Below are 15,386 nucleotides of genomic sequence, written 5' to 3'. Positions count from 1 at the left end.
GCATGTGTGAAGAGCCTGAGGTGGGAAGAGCTTGTAGATCTGGAAAGAGGCTTTTCTGAATGGAGACCAAGGGACCAGGACCGTAACCTCCAAAAAGGCAGTCTACGTCATGGAGGTCCTTTGACCCATGAAGAGAATTAGTTGTTTTATCCAGTGTAATGGAAAACCAACAAATTGTTTCAGGCAGAGAAGTGCCACAACCTGATTAATATATATATTATATATATATATATATATATATATATGTATATATATATATATATATATATATTTTAAATCAGGAAGACATCGATAATGAAGATAAGCCTCCTCCTTCAAAGGGAACTTGACAATAGTAATTATGCTAAAAAGCAAAAGTAGTAAATTATAGGGGAAGAAAAAGAGAGGCCGTTGTACAAATATGTGTTTACTTCAGATTTTTTGCTAACAAAAAATAAGACTAGAAAATTTCAGAAGATCCATTTTAGGGTTGGACGAACTTAAAGTCTATCCATCCTGGAAGTAGGATCTGGCATATTCTGTATGAAAACAAGGTGAAAGTCAGAGCTTTTAGTCACTTCAACTCTTTGGGCCCACAGCCATTGTAGGAGTCTGGGGGTAGGGGCAGAAATAGACCATAAATACATTATACAGAATATATTACCCACTAAGCTTAGCCTTTATTTCAGAGCATAAAAACACATAGTATTCCTAAGTATACTCCACATCTAAAATTAGCTAACATCTAAGAAAAGTCAGAACTCCTGAAATACCAAAAAGAGCAAGTCCACAGCATTCCCACTAATTTTGAGTAAGACCTGCCAGAGCTAGGATCCAGTCTTTTTTGTATGTTTACAGCCTGTCTCACATTAGATAATTTTTTTTCTTTTTCAATCCGATGTAATTTTTTTTTTTTTTTTTTAACAAAAATGTGGAGTAAACCCGAGGCCAAGATTGTGGAAATCGATTTTAAACAAATGTGTTACAGAAGCAAGCTAACCCCTAGGCAGGAGGCAGCATGGCCACCTGAAGAGTCAGGTCCTGTTATCAGACCACAAAGACCTTTTGAGGTTGCAATCGACAGCTTCCAATTGGGCCTGAATGGTCCTATCACTGAACACACAGCACGAGGTGCCTAAACCATTTGCAAGACTGCTGTGTGGGCCGATGTCAGCCTCCCTGGCCTTGCTGCCTGGATTCTACACGCTTTTTACTGTTTACCCTCTAGTTCCTGTGGCTCTAAATCAATATCTTCTTTTTTGTTACTGAAGCTTCCCTTAAAAACAGAGGAGCAAGATTCAAAAGAGAAAGTGTGCGAAAGCATGCTGTTTCTGCATCTCGACAGGCTCTCGCTCCCCCTTAGAACACCCACCCAGGAGGTGGCTGTGAATGATAGGAACTGTGGAAACTGAAAAGCCAGTCTGCTGACAGCACCTGACAGGAATTCCAAAACCCACGAATCCCAAGCCCCCAGCTTATCCTTTGTTGACTCTTCCCCCGGCCAGTTCCAACTCGGCCCGGTGTCCCTGCAGCCGAGTTTCCAGACCTGTCCCTGAGGGACTCACATGCAATACAGGGACGAAGCTGTGTTTCTGGGGCTTTCTTCCTAATGCTAACAGAGGCTGTCACCCTGACTTAACTTCTTTAACCTCTCTTTTATCAAATTCTCAGGTAGCCATAGCAATTCCAAACTGCAGCCAACTGAGTCAGACGATATCACCAATTAGCTTGTGCAGTCATTCCAGTATTGAAAGAAATGATGTCCTGTCAGGTACAGTAGGCTGTTTGGAGCCGCCTCACAAAGCTTGATCAACAGTCTGGAGTCCGCATCGCTGCGATGTAAAATACCACCCTGGTGTATGGTATTTGGGGTAAAAGATCACCGCCACCACCACCCCCAACACAGTTGGCTCAGAATCATGCTCAGTGCCTACTGGAGGCAGAAGTCATTCAAGTGACACTCTGAGGAAATCCATTTGAAACTTGATTCCACATTTTTATGATATGGTAAAGGATTTTCTCTAGCTTTTACATATTTGTATTCCTTTCAATTCTGTCCTCTTTGCCTGAGACACCAAGTGGCTCCGCGTTGCCCAGGGAGCTTGAGGTGGCCACTGCCATACCCACTGCTTCAGAGCAGGCAGTAGGAGGAGAAGCGTTCTTCCCAGAGCAATGCTGCTGCTGCTCCAAGGTATAAAAACCACAAAACACCCTCAGGGACTTTCGTCCTTAGGAAACCACAGAAAGATGGGATAAACAAAATCATGGAAATGCAATGTTATCAAGAGCTAATGGGATTAGAAAAACAGATACCTTAAGTAATCAAAATAAATTAATTTTAAAATGTCCTTTGTTGAAAACTGTTCAGCCCGTGTTTTAAGAATATAATAATTTAGGGGAGCCTGGGTGGTTCAGTCATTAAGCGTCTGCCTTTGGCGCCGGTCATGATCCCAGGGTCCTGGGCTCAAGCCCCGTACAGGCAGGCCTCCCTCCTCAGGGGGAAGCCTGCTTCTTCCTCTCCCTCTGCCCCTGCTTGTGTTCCCTCTCTCACTCTTTCTCTGTCAAATAAAATTTTTAGAAAGAAAATCTTAAAAAAATTATTATAATAACATTTCTTTTGTAACAATACCTGGCAAAATATAAGCTTTATATTTCCAAAATTCTTTACCTGGAGCCAGGCTACTGAGACTGAATCCCTTTCAGTAGTCACTTTTAAGTTGTTAGTTAAGGCAACAAAATTCATTATATCTGCGTTTCTTCTATAAACTGGAGCCGGGGGGGGGGTAATTTTAAGAATCTCATAGTACTGATGGAAAGGTTAAATAAGTTAATGTACGTAGAAAGCTACTACATGGCCCACAATAGGAAGAGCCAATAATTTTCAGATGTTATTCTTATTACTCTCATTGTTATTTGTCACTGTCAACATCATCTTTGTCTTCATCATCTGCATCTTCTCAGTGAATTCCCACAATAGAACAGTAAGGAGCTGTGGGCAATGTGTTCTACTATATAAATATAAGAAACTAAGTCCCTTAAAGAATGAATGAATGAATGTTTAAGAATTTACATTTTTTTCAATTTTTTTCAGTGTTCCAAGATTCATTGTTTATGCACCACACTTAGTGCTCCATGCCATACGTGCACTCCTTGGTACCCCCCACCAGACTCACCCAACCCCCCAGGCCCCTCCCTCCAAAGCCCTCCATTTGTTTCTCAGAGTCCACAGTCTCTCATGGTTTGTCTCACCCTCTGATTCCCCCCAGCTCACTTCTCTCCATCTCCCCATGTCCTCCGTGTTACTCCTTATGCTCCACAAGTAAGTAAAACCATATGATAACTGACTCTCTCTGCTTGACTTATTTCACTCAGCAGAATCTCCTCCAGTACCATCCATATTAATACAAAGGTTGGGTATTCATCCTTTCTGATGGAGGCATAATACTCCATAGTGTATATGGACCACATCTTCCTTATCCATTCGTCCGTTGAAGGGCATCTTGGTTCTTTTCACAGTTTGGCGATTGTGGCCATTGCTGCTATGAACACTGGGGTACAGATGGCCCTTCTTTTCATTCCATCTGTATCTTTGATGTAACTACCCAGCAGTGCAATTGTAGGGTCATAGGGTAGCTCTATTTTTAATTTCTTGAGGAAACTCCACACTGTTTTCCAAAGCGGCTGCGCCAACTTGCATTCCTACCAACAGTGTAAGAGGGTTCCCCTTTCTCCACATCCTCTCCAACACTTGTTGTTTACTATCTTGTAGACTTAGGTCATTCTAACTGGTGTAAGGTGTTATCTCAATGTGGTTTTGATTTGAATCTCCCTGATGGCTAATGATGATGAACATTTTTTTCATGTGTCTGTTAGCCATTTGTATGTCTTCTTTGGAGAAGTGTTTGTTCATGTCTTCTGCCCATTTTTTGAATTTATGTATTTTTTAAAAATAAGATTTTCCAACAAATTATAGCAGAGTCATGACTGGAATTCTGAGCTCTTTCCACTGACAACATCAGAACTTGCTGCACAGAGTGATACCAATATCACTTCAGTGTTGGGTTCACTATACCCTTGTAGCATTTTCTTAAGTCATTGGTTACAAATTCCACATCCCCTGCTCAGTGTCTATTTTCTCCTCACATTCTCTTGAGGGCATTGGGTGTTAGGCTTTAGGATAGCCTGTAATGTCTCCTGACCCCTAGATACTACTCCATAGTTCTTTTACTCATACTCACCTCTTTTAAATTACAATGCACTTGATACACAGATAAATTTCTCTCTATTTTCTGGGGACAACGTCTTCATCCTCCTCCTCTCTTCCTCTTCCTCCTTTTCCTTCTCCTCTTCCTCCTCCGTCTTCTTTCTCTTCCTCCCCATCTTCCTCTTTTTCCTCTCTTTTCCTTCTTCCCTCCAACTTTCTCTACATTTCTTTTCCATCAAGTATTCCTCTTTTCTAAAGTACTTTCAAATTATTTCTTTTTTTTTTTTAACTTTAAACAAGAAAAGACCTTCCCTTTCATATCAAATCTTTACTTTCCATTGTGACTTTTCATTAGTGGTCCCCAATCTCTCTCCACTCACTCCCATATCCTATAATCTAGCACATATGTTTGCCAAGCTTATTGGGATTTCTTGCTTCAAAGTCACCAGGAAACAGCTTATTATTGTATTTGATACCATTTTTTCAGCCCTAAATCCCTTCATCTCTCAAGCAGTGACACCAGAGGCCCCATATCTAGCTGCACACTCTTCCTTAGCACTCACTGCATCTATGCCATCCTCACACTTCTCTGTCTCCACCAATAGTTGTCTTTATTTCCTCACCTGACTTTTTTTTTTCAATTAAAAAAAAACATGTTAGAAAGATCTGTCTTCAAGCCCTATTCACTCTGCCTCCTTTATTTACTTACCTGTATTATGGATCTGTAGTTAAACTCTGTCTTCTCACTAAAACCTGTTCACCTCCCAATGATTTCCTTATTTCTTATCCTGATCCTGGGTAACTCTCAAGAGATTGGAAGTAAAAATGACCTGGGGTTAAATCTGAGCTCTTCCATTTACTATGTCATTCAGGAGAAGATCTTAACTTCTCAGAACTTTGGCACACCATCCATAAAATGAGGCTTTGGATGAGGAAATTAAAAGTACATACAGTGCCATCCTGTAAAGGGGATCATGAGAAGTGACCTCCTACCCACTCTTGACTCCCAGCCTACCACACACACACATCTCTTCTTCACTTAGGCATTCCAGCACTGAAATCAGCACTATACTGGAGTCCTTCTCCAGTCGGGTCTCCCATACTTAGCCTATCAAGTCCACCTGTTTTAGTGCCTCCTTTCTGTGGGTTTTCTTTCCACCTCCAGAGCACATCCTTCATTGCTCACTGCTCGCTTATCACCACAGCCTTCTCCCCAGTTTCACTGCCTCCAATTTCTCCTAGCCTTCAATCCACCCTGGACAATGGCACTCGATTAATATTCCAACCCATTGTTCAAAACAATTACTTTCCCAAGGCAACCTAGCTAATAAGTAAGACACAGATTTAAGTGCAATGTATCTATTCCTGAGTCCATACTCATAGCTAGAAGCCTCTACCATCTCCATGTCAGTGTTTGGTCCTAAAATTCAACATCCTTCATAATCTGACCCTCACTACCTTTCCATGCATCCCTTCCAACACACCTAAACACAAGTGTTTGATTTACTTTCACTTCCTAACATAAGTTTTCTTTATCCTTTAGGTTTTTTTCAACTATGAGCCACAAAATGCTAACTCAAGCCTTTAAATAGTTATGGGATTTATTATCTCGTGTAACAAGCCTAGAGGTAGAATATTTCCTGAAGTATTTAATATCACACCTTAACATTAAATCTAAGACCAGATTCCCTCCATCTTCCTTCTACTTTGCTACATTCAATATGATCTCATATGAGCTCCCTTTGTGGTTGCAAGATGGTACCACAGCTCTAGAAAGTATGTACAGTTAGAACAACATCCAATGAAAGAAAGGAGAGTAGCTCCACTGGACGCCATAATTTGAGTGAAGAATCTTTTCCCAAACCCCACCTTTCCCACCACAACCTCCTTTGACATCTCATTGGTCAGAGCTTTAACCCTATCACTGCACAATTTGTAAGCAAAGCATTATGAAGCCGGACAGATTCAGCAGCTTCCAACATTTTTGAGAGATGACCACAGCGAAAACTACATTGTACACACCAACTCACTACTTGCATAAACACATTTCATAATGCATATATAAAATGCAAATGGAAGTTTAATAAAATAAAATTCATCCTTATTGTGTGACACATTCAGATACTCTTTCTTCTATTTTATTCTCTATACTTCTCTATTCCATTAATTAAAAAAAAAAAAAAACACTAAGTTGAACTCCCTAATAGACTACTACCTGCACTTTGAAGAACACTAGCTTATATTGAGAATTTACTCAAGTATTATTGGAGAGCGGTGAACTCAAGAATATTGTCAGGTCAATATAGTCAAATGGGAAATGACTACTTTAAAGACAGCTAATAATTTCTCATTTTTGTGTGTCTTAGATTATATATTCATCATCCACCCATATATATGACACCCATCCCTCAACATTCATTTGCTAAAATAGGAATGTTTCAAACTTGGGATATTTCGACTTGCTGCCGGAAAGGCTGGAGTTTTTATTTACAATTAAAAAAAAAAAAAAAAAACTGACATTCCTCAGTAGTTTGTAAATCACAGAAAATAAATCAAGTATTTTTTTTTTTTAATTTCAAGATCTTGTTTCTTTTGATGATACAAGTGGGGTAAAAGGTCATGGGAGTTCAATTAATTTACTTTAAAATGCTCCTTTTAAATGATGTCCAAAGAATAAATCACCAAAGATTAATCAAGAAAAACTAAGTCTCTCCCTCGTGTTTGGAATGTCTCAGGATATGAGGACAGCTGGCCACATCTCTGTTCTTCCTTCTCCTGATTCATCTTGTTCATGATCCCAGGGAGAGGTCACCCTGGGGCCCTAAATAATATAAGCTTGCACACAGAGACTGCCACTTTCTTCCTGCAAGGACCATACCCTTAAGAACCTTGCTGTGCTCAGCAAGGGCTTTCAAGAAACCGGGCTTTGTACCCAGTCCTGCCTTTCACCCACTGAGTCTGTCTCTTCACAGGCCTGTGATCATTTTTTTTTTTTTTAATTTTTACAGTGACACATTGGTGTACCCAATGTGCCTGAGCATCCGATAGGTAGGACGGATGGTGCAAGGCTGCAAGGAACCCCACACAAATAAGCCATAGTGCCTGTTCTTAAGTGACTTGGATTCTAATGCAAGATATAGTCCTGCAAACAGTTATTTAAACAGAAATTTAATAGCGGAGGTTTCCAAAAAAGGACAATGACTAATACTTGGCGAGATCCCACTAAGTTCCAGATACTGAGTGCTAGACCATTTATGGGAATGACCCCCATCAAACAGCCATCACTCTCTTGCAGTAGCATCATCTATTTTGCAGATGAGGAAACTGAGGCCAGAGGGCCCCAGTAACTTTTACAATGGGACATACTTAGTAAGCAGTAGAGCCCAAGAGCTGAAGGAAATCCTTTAGACTCCAAAGTTTATTGTTCTCTCTGTCGTTTTCTGCGCGTCTACAGGCAAAGGAAAATTTTCCCCAGATGAACAGAAGACATATTTGAAATATGCCTTTGAAAAAGAAGGATGTGCTCCCCAATGGTAGGGGGGACGAGCAGGGTGCTGGGTGTAGATGGCAGTCCTTTGATGAGTTGTGCAGGCTGACAAGGGTAGGCCGGGTTCAGGGGAAGCTAAACGGTACAGTTTTGTTGCCACGTGAGGTGTGCTTAGAGGAACAAAAGAAGGCAAATCTAGAAAAGGGGCTAAATTCCAATTCCCTCAGTTTTTATAGTTCAGTAGAGATTTCCAAAGGAGGAAGTCCCTTCTGCAGTTTGCCTATTGGATTGTAAGTCGCGGCAGGGGAGCTCGGGTCATTCTGGAAGGACATGAACAGAGGCCACCCTTTCAGAGCAGGAACCAGATAGATGTTCTGATCCTTCATGACCCTCCCAGTGAAGGTCAGTGCTTTGCAGCAAGGAGGTCTGCAGTTTACCCCAAATGAATGAATAACAGACAAACAATTAGGGTTTCCTGCTCTCTTGCCATGTTGCTTAAGAAATGGGTCAGGGTGAGTTGCTGGACAGTGAGTAGAGGGACAGGGACCGACAGAGCTGAGCTCAGGACAAGCTTAACTTTTCCCTCTGTACCTGCCTCCAGATGAGCGAACTAAACAGCATGGCTGTTTGTTGGTTCAAATATCATCTCTTCTCCAGTTATGCAGAAATAATGTGCCAGAGGGCAGAAAGCATCCAAGACGAAACACACAAAAGGTAGAAGAGGCAAATGTGCTAAAGGATTTGCAACGGGATCTCCATAGGCAATAACCCCATGGTTCGTACTACCAGACCTCCAAGCCACATTTTTTTAGACATCATTCTGGTATTTTCCTTTAGCTGAAGGAAGAAACCAACCGAAAACTCTAACTGCAGGCTACTTACTGCCATGTGAGTTAGGTGACAGGGAGGTGACAATGGGGTGGCAACTTAGCTCTACATTCTCGGTGTAGCTTTGTGCAAAAGCTCAGCTTCAAAGGCTTCACAGTTTGTTAATATATAAATTCCTAGAAGGAAGAGAATGAAATATGTAGCAGAACTGTTTTGCAAGATTAGTTCGCTTGGCCTTACAGCCAGATAAAAATGGGCCCCTTTGAAGCCACAGCCACGGCCTGAGCAAGGGAAGCCAAAGCTGTGACAGTGGGGAGGTGAGATGGAGAGAAGGTCATACTTAGAGACGCACCCGCTTCTGATACAGTGAAGGCTTTGAGTTCTTAATAAATGGTCGGGAGTTACAGTTACACTAAACAGGAAGCTGTTGGTGCCAGTTATTTTTAATGCTGGATGATACCTCCCATCAGCTTTTATAGGCTAATCACAGGGCAGTAGGAAGGTGTGCTGGCCACATTTAAAGTAGCAGAGGTCAGCTGGGAAATCCGAGTGTTATCCAATAATTAGTAAACATGGTGTCTTTGGACGTGTCACAAGGTCTGTGACTCTGGTATCATGAAGAGGACAACTCTTCAGATGCACCATATTGAGTATCTGGGGTTTCACCCTGCAGCCCTGTCCTTTTAAGGAAACGTGAAATCTGGAAGAGCAACGTAAGAGCCAGTAGGTGACCCTTCTACTGAATTATCATGTGATCACCACTGTCTCACGCTTAGCGGCAGAGAAGTGAAATATCAGTTTCAACCTGCAGTGAGGAAAAGCATTCATTTTGTAAAAGCCAGAGTCTTTGTGGATTTTAAGGTGAATGTATATTAATTTATCAAAATACAATGTATATTAACTGCCACATATGTTCATAAAACATAATGAGATATTATCATTAACATCAAAAAAAAAAAGAAACAAATATTAAAAAGAGTTTTGAAACCAAAAAATCCAGTGTCAGAGTCTAAGTGCACCAATGTGGTCAATAAATAGTTATTCCTTCTCTAGCCTCTCATTTTCTCATATAATCTTAAACATGATTTTGATCTTTAAGCTGCAGACCTACACTAAGCTTTGGGAAACACAGCATAAGAGACAGCCTCTCCCCACCTCTGTCTGTCACTCTCTCTTTTTCTCTCCACTTCATAACTACATACACAAATGCATTCCCAGGTACAATTAAAATTAAACATAAGAAAGCCAATTCTTGAAAAACCTAAATTCCTTTTTTTAATTAACGTATAATGTATTATTTGCCCCAGGGGTACTGATGTGTAAATCATCAGGTTTACACATTTCACATATTCACCATGGCACATCCCCTCCTCAATGTCCATAATCCCACCCCCCATCCCTCCCTCATGACCCCCAGCAACCCTCATTTTATTGCATGAGATTAAGAGTCTCTTATGGTTTATCTCCCTCTCAATCCCATCTTGTTTCATTTTTTCCCTCCTATGCCCCATGATCCCCTGCCCTGCCTCTCAAAATCCTCATATCAGAGAGATCATATGATAATTGTCTTTCTCTGATTGATTTACTTCACTCAGCATAATACCCTCTAGTTCTATCCATGTCATTGCAAATAGCAAGATTTCATTTTTTGATGGCTGCATAATATTCCATTGTATATATACACCACATCTTCTTTATCCATTCATCTGTTGATAGACATCTCGGTTCTTTCCATAGTTTGGCTATTGTGGACATTCCTGCTCTAAACATTCGGGTGCACGTGTCCCTTCAGATCACTACATTTGTATCTTTAGGGTAAACACCCAGTAGTACGATTGCTGGGCCATAGGGTAGCTCTATTTGCAGCTTTTTGAGGAACCTCCATACTGTTTTCCAGATTGGCTGCACCAGCTTGCATACCCATCAACAGTGTAGGAGGGTTCTCCTTTCTCTGCATCCTCGCCAACATCTGTCATTTCCTGACTTGTTAATTCTAAACATTCTGACTGGTGTGAGGTGTTATCTCACTGTGGTTTTAAAAAAAATCTAAATTCTATAATGAAGAATTTGATAAAATGCTTCTAAATTATGCCCATACAAAAATGTTTGTGTTTTTTTTTTATTTTGTTTTGTTTCTAGATAGGAAAATTGCAGGATATTTATTGACTATTGGAAGAAATTTACTATTCTTCATTTGTAAATCCAGGAATGATAGACTGAGGCATTTAATGAGACTCTTTCTACCATCATTAACCTGATTTGCCAAATCTTCACTGGTCTGTCCTAGGCTGTGTCTAAGTGAAGAAATCCTGTAGCTATGATGGGATGATCTTTTGACTTTGGTAAAAATAAAATGAGATGAAATTTTTTTCTTGTAAGTTGAGTTCCCCTGATGCCTCATTGCAATGACTTGCTTCTGGACTGTGGTTTCCAGGTAATCACTCTTAACAGAAAGACGGTAAAAGTAGAAACAGAGGACACTGTTGAAGGCTTTGTAGTGTTTGAACTTCAAAAAGGAAACTATTCTAGATGAATTGGTGGATCTGCCTTTCTTCGAAGGTGAGGAAACTCCAGCCCCAGACACTTAAGAGGTGTTGCCCATAGACATGATCAGTAGCAAATCCAGCAATTCTAGTTAAGTGGGCACGTATGGTAATGAGTACTAGGTGTTATACTCAACTAATGAATCATCAAATACTACATCAAAAACTAATGATGTACTACTACATGCTGGCTAATTGAACATAATAATAATAATAATAATAATAATAATAAAAAAATTATTCAGTATCACATGAAAAAAAAAAAAAGAACCCAACTTTTCTGCTTCACAATTCAAGGTTCTGTCACTTATGTCACTATGAGGCAGAAAAACAAAGTAGAATTTGTCATTGTAAAATAATGAAATGCTCACTTGAAAAAGGTAAAGAGCTTTTCAATAGGGCAGATATACATCACTGTGTCAGGAATCAGGCACCATGCTAGCGGGGAGCTTCTCTGACTGTCTTGAAGCTGTTGCCCACACATCCCCACCTCTGCCCTCTGGTGCTGCTCTTCCTCCCCTCTGCAGTGCTGTTTCTCCATTCTTTACATACTCACACATGGTTTTGTAGTCATATGTTTGCAAGCCTATTTTCTCCACTAGGTGGTAAATTCATCAAGGATATAATAGTTTAAAAAATAAGTTTGTTAAATGAATAGTGAATAAAGAAAAATATATATATATATATTTCTGTTTCAAAACAACAAGGAACATAATGAAGTCTAAATATTATGCTATAACGTATGTTAAATTCTTCATAGAGGGCATTTAACCTTGTCAAGTTACATGTTAGTAGCTCAATGACATCTATTGAATATGTACTCACTCTTCTCCTGGAGCTGTCAAAAAGTGTTAGAATCCTTCCACGTGTTAATGGTTTCACTTTTAGCATTCATTGATTAAGAAGAGATAAATGGATGGATGGGTTTTCAGAGGCTCTACTTCACCACTCTACAATCTCCCAAGGGACCCTAGCCCACACATTGGAAATCTCATGAAGCTTAGATGGTTCTAATACCTAAAAAGAGACTTCGATCCATCATGAAAGTCATTACAAAGGAGCAAAGCACCCACAACATGAGCAAAGTGCAAAGGTCTGAGAGCAAGAGGGAAAGAGACAGGAGAGGGAAAAAAAAAGAAGGTCTCCATTGCTTCTTACTTCAAAATATCCCCACCAATTCATAGGTTATTGCCAGTATGTAGCTATTTCACTGCCTTCAACCCCTTTGTCACAAAAAGACTCCATGTTCCTAGGCTGCATGAGAGAGAACACATACACACTCACTTATGCACACACACACACACTCATACATATTCATATGCACGTGTTCACACACACCCACCCCAGAGCTCCAGAGGCTACATCAAAGAAAAATAGACAATCTCTGATTATGTTTCATATAAGCCTGTAGAATTCCAAGTAGATTTCTAGGACTCCTTTATTTTTTTTAACCTATTTTATTAGCCAAGACTGTTCTAGTTTCAAGTGATGGAAATCTAACCTGAATGGTTTAGACAAGAAAGTAAACAAAGGGAGATGTAAAGAATGTTTTGGCTTATTGAAAAGCTCAAGGGCAGAGTAGCTTCATGCAAGGCTGGATCCTGGAACTGAAAAAAAAAGTCACCAAGACTCAGTTTTTGCCTACCGCTGGTTTTCTCCGAAGTGGGAATTACTGTCAACAAGGCTCGCTCCTCACGATGTAAAGAAGGTGAGCTAAAGCTCGAGATAATAACTACAGCAGAAAGTGACATTCTTTTTCCCAGTGGTTCCCACAAAATCCCATGACTGGCAACAGGTTGATGTGTTCTACGTCTGATCCACTCCCTGTGGCCAAGAAGGTAAGAGGTGTTGATGGAACAGGTATGGTTTCCATGTGGGATGAACAGCCATTCTGTTTTGCTTGAGACTAAGTCCAGTGTCCAGAAAACCCTTGTGTAAATCAAGATGGTTGGTCTCCCAGTTTTCATGGAACACTAAGGATGGGATTATTTCCAAACTATGGGTGTTGAAAGTGTGCATAAGAGCAAGGGGGTGAGTGTTAGGCTGGGAAATGCTCCCTACACCTACATATGAACACTAGAGCCGTGCTGAGCAATACAGTGCCTGAAAGCGCCCGCTGGTCACTTGACATGTGGCAGTCTACATTCTAGTCAAAAGTAGGTCTGAACTGAGATGTCCATTAAGAGTAAAATGTACACTGGATTTTAAAAACTTAGTATAAGAGAAAGAATGCAAGGTATCTTATTAGTAATTTTTTAAATTAATACTATTAGTTTACTTGTCGAAAGGGCAATGCTCTAGAGATGCTGAGTTAAATAAAATACACTTTTTAAAAAAAATTTTAACATGGCTATTAGAAAATTTTAAATTATGCACGTGTCTCACATTGTATTTCTGTTGCTTGGCCGTGCTATAAGTTTCTTAACAAGGTAATACTATATTTATGTCACGGATACGTGGTGACGTATTTAAAAAGATGCTTTGAGTGTATGGCATCCTTTTTTTAAAGATTGATTTATTTATCTGAGAGAGAGACAGCACGCAAGTGGGGGGAGGTACTGAGGGACAGGGAGAAAGAGAAGGTGAAATCAAGAGTCAGCCACCTAACTGACTGAGCCATCTGGGTGTCCCTGAACGTATGGCATCTTTAATAACAAATGAAACATTAGAGAACATCAGGCCCACAAACAGTGAGAGAAGAAAAACACCAAATTCAAGACCAACTTATTCATTTACCCCTTCCTCTCCTCATCTGTACCAGGATCAGCCTTAAGTAGAGGGACTTCATACCCAAATGAAAAAGAGGCCTGTCCTTCAAGAGCCCAGAAACCAGAATGGAAAGGACTGGGGGAAAAAATTATAATTCAAAATAATGTTGTCCGTAATATGAAAAACTCTTGTGTCCGTGATTTAGCTGTTGATGTAATTAATTCTATCATCCAAGTAAGTTTTGTGTATTTAATCCACAGACTGCATTTTCTCCTTTTCTTACATGCCAGGTTCCTTGAGACTAGGAAGAATGCACTAATAAGCTGCATACAACAATTGCTTTGGTTTAGAGCTCCCTTTTTACTTGATGATCAAATTCTTCTCCCTCTCTTAGTTATTCTTACCAGAAGCAGGTTAGCTCCGTGAAAGCTAATGGGCCTAGGTTCCAAATATTGCCAATGTTCCTCACCAACTCCTTTTACGACTGGAAGTGGTTAACTACTCTGTGCTTCATTTTCCGCCAACAGCATTGAGGAACCAGATCCTAAGTGACTCTTCAAGCCCCACTCTTTGAAAACAGACACACACACACACACCCCTTTGCTTGCAATTTAGCTTATTATTGTTAATCATCTGAAAATACCAAACGCTTACTAACACTCCAACTTACTGCAATTGGACTCCCTCAATGTAACTATTTTCAGTCGCAGGGAGGGCTCTGCATACTAGCAATCTGGTTCCCTCTAAACATCCTTGAGAATGTTTATTTGAAAAGATTACCTTGTTTTCCTTCTGGATTAAGTCATGGTCACTGCAGAGAGAGGTGATCTGGAAAGATGACAAGCAGTTTTTGATAGTTCCTCAAACACTGCCCTTGTTAAATGAATAAACCCACAGAAAAACAAAATGTCTTCTAGCCCACACACGTTAGAGACATTTTTCAAACACCTAGATTAGAGAAGATAGGTATTACAAATAACATATTTGTTGGAGAGAGTGAAGAAATCACAAACTTGCTTGGATAAACACTATTAAATGCATACTTAACCAGTGGATTGCGACAGTTCCCCTCTGGCCCTCACTGACAAGCTTGACTCCAGCTGTAAATTCGGTTGCAAAACTTCCTTGTCAGAGAACTCACCCTGTTAAGAGGACTCAACCCTGGCTTTGAATCTGCAAGGACAGAAAAATCAATGTGACAGCAAAGCAGTTGTTTGTGTCAGACCTAACCAAGGAGAGAAACGGTTTTAAATTAATCATGATTTAGGGATGCTAGTGAGAGGGTGCAAAGGCACATTCCTTTGGAGTCTCTGTGAAAAGGGAAAAAAAAGAGCCTGGAGCTCTCTGCTGAGGCTACCCACAGATCCTGCCCTTCTGTTATAAACAGAATTCAGTGTTTACGGTGGGAGTTGATCTTGTGTAAACAGATAAAATGCAACCAAATCTACTACGAGCTTTTAGTTGAATAATTATGCACAGTATCTCTCCATGTGTGGGGTAAATAAATGAAAGTTTCATCTTCTCTCCTAGAACCTGTGAGCTGAGTTCCATAAAGCTGGGAAGATTATAGATGGTATGTTAAATTTTGATTCCCCACAAGAGCAAAAGGCTGGTGTGAGCCTCTTATCTCGAGAGA

The 15,386-nt window shown here is 40.2% G+C and overlaps 1 long non-coding RNA gene across 1 annotated transcript in view; it reads right to left on the bottom strand.

Moving 5' to 3' along the window:
* The window catches only part of LOC131833095 (uncharacterized), a 38,325-nt gene extending 23,595 nt beyond the window's left edge, over positions 1 to 14,730 (bottom strand). The window contains exon 1 of the long non-coding RNA XR_009354319.1: positions 14,531 to 14,730. This is a non-coding gene — a long non-coding RNA (uncharacterized LOC131833095). The remainder of the gene's footprint in view (positions 1 to 14,530) is intronic.
* Between the last annotated feature and the right edge of the window lie 656 nt (positions 14,731 to 15,386).

This window comes from Mustela lutreola, chromosome 6 (assembly GCF_030435805.1).
Source record: "Mustela lutreola isolate mMusLut2 chromosome 6, mMusLut2.pri, whole genome shotgun sequence".
Classification (NCBI taxonomy): Eukaryota; Metazoa; Chordata; class Mammalia; order Carnivora; family Mustelidae; genus Mustela; species Mustela lutreola.
The sequence above is the reverse complement of the archived record's forward strand: the minus strand, read 5'-3'. Positions and strand labels throughout refer to the sequence as shown.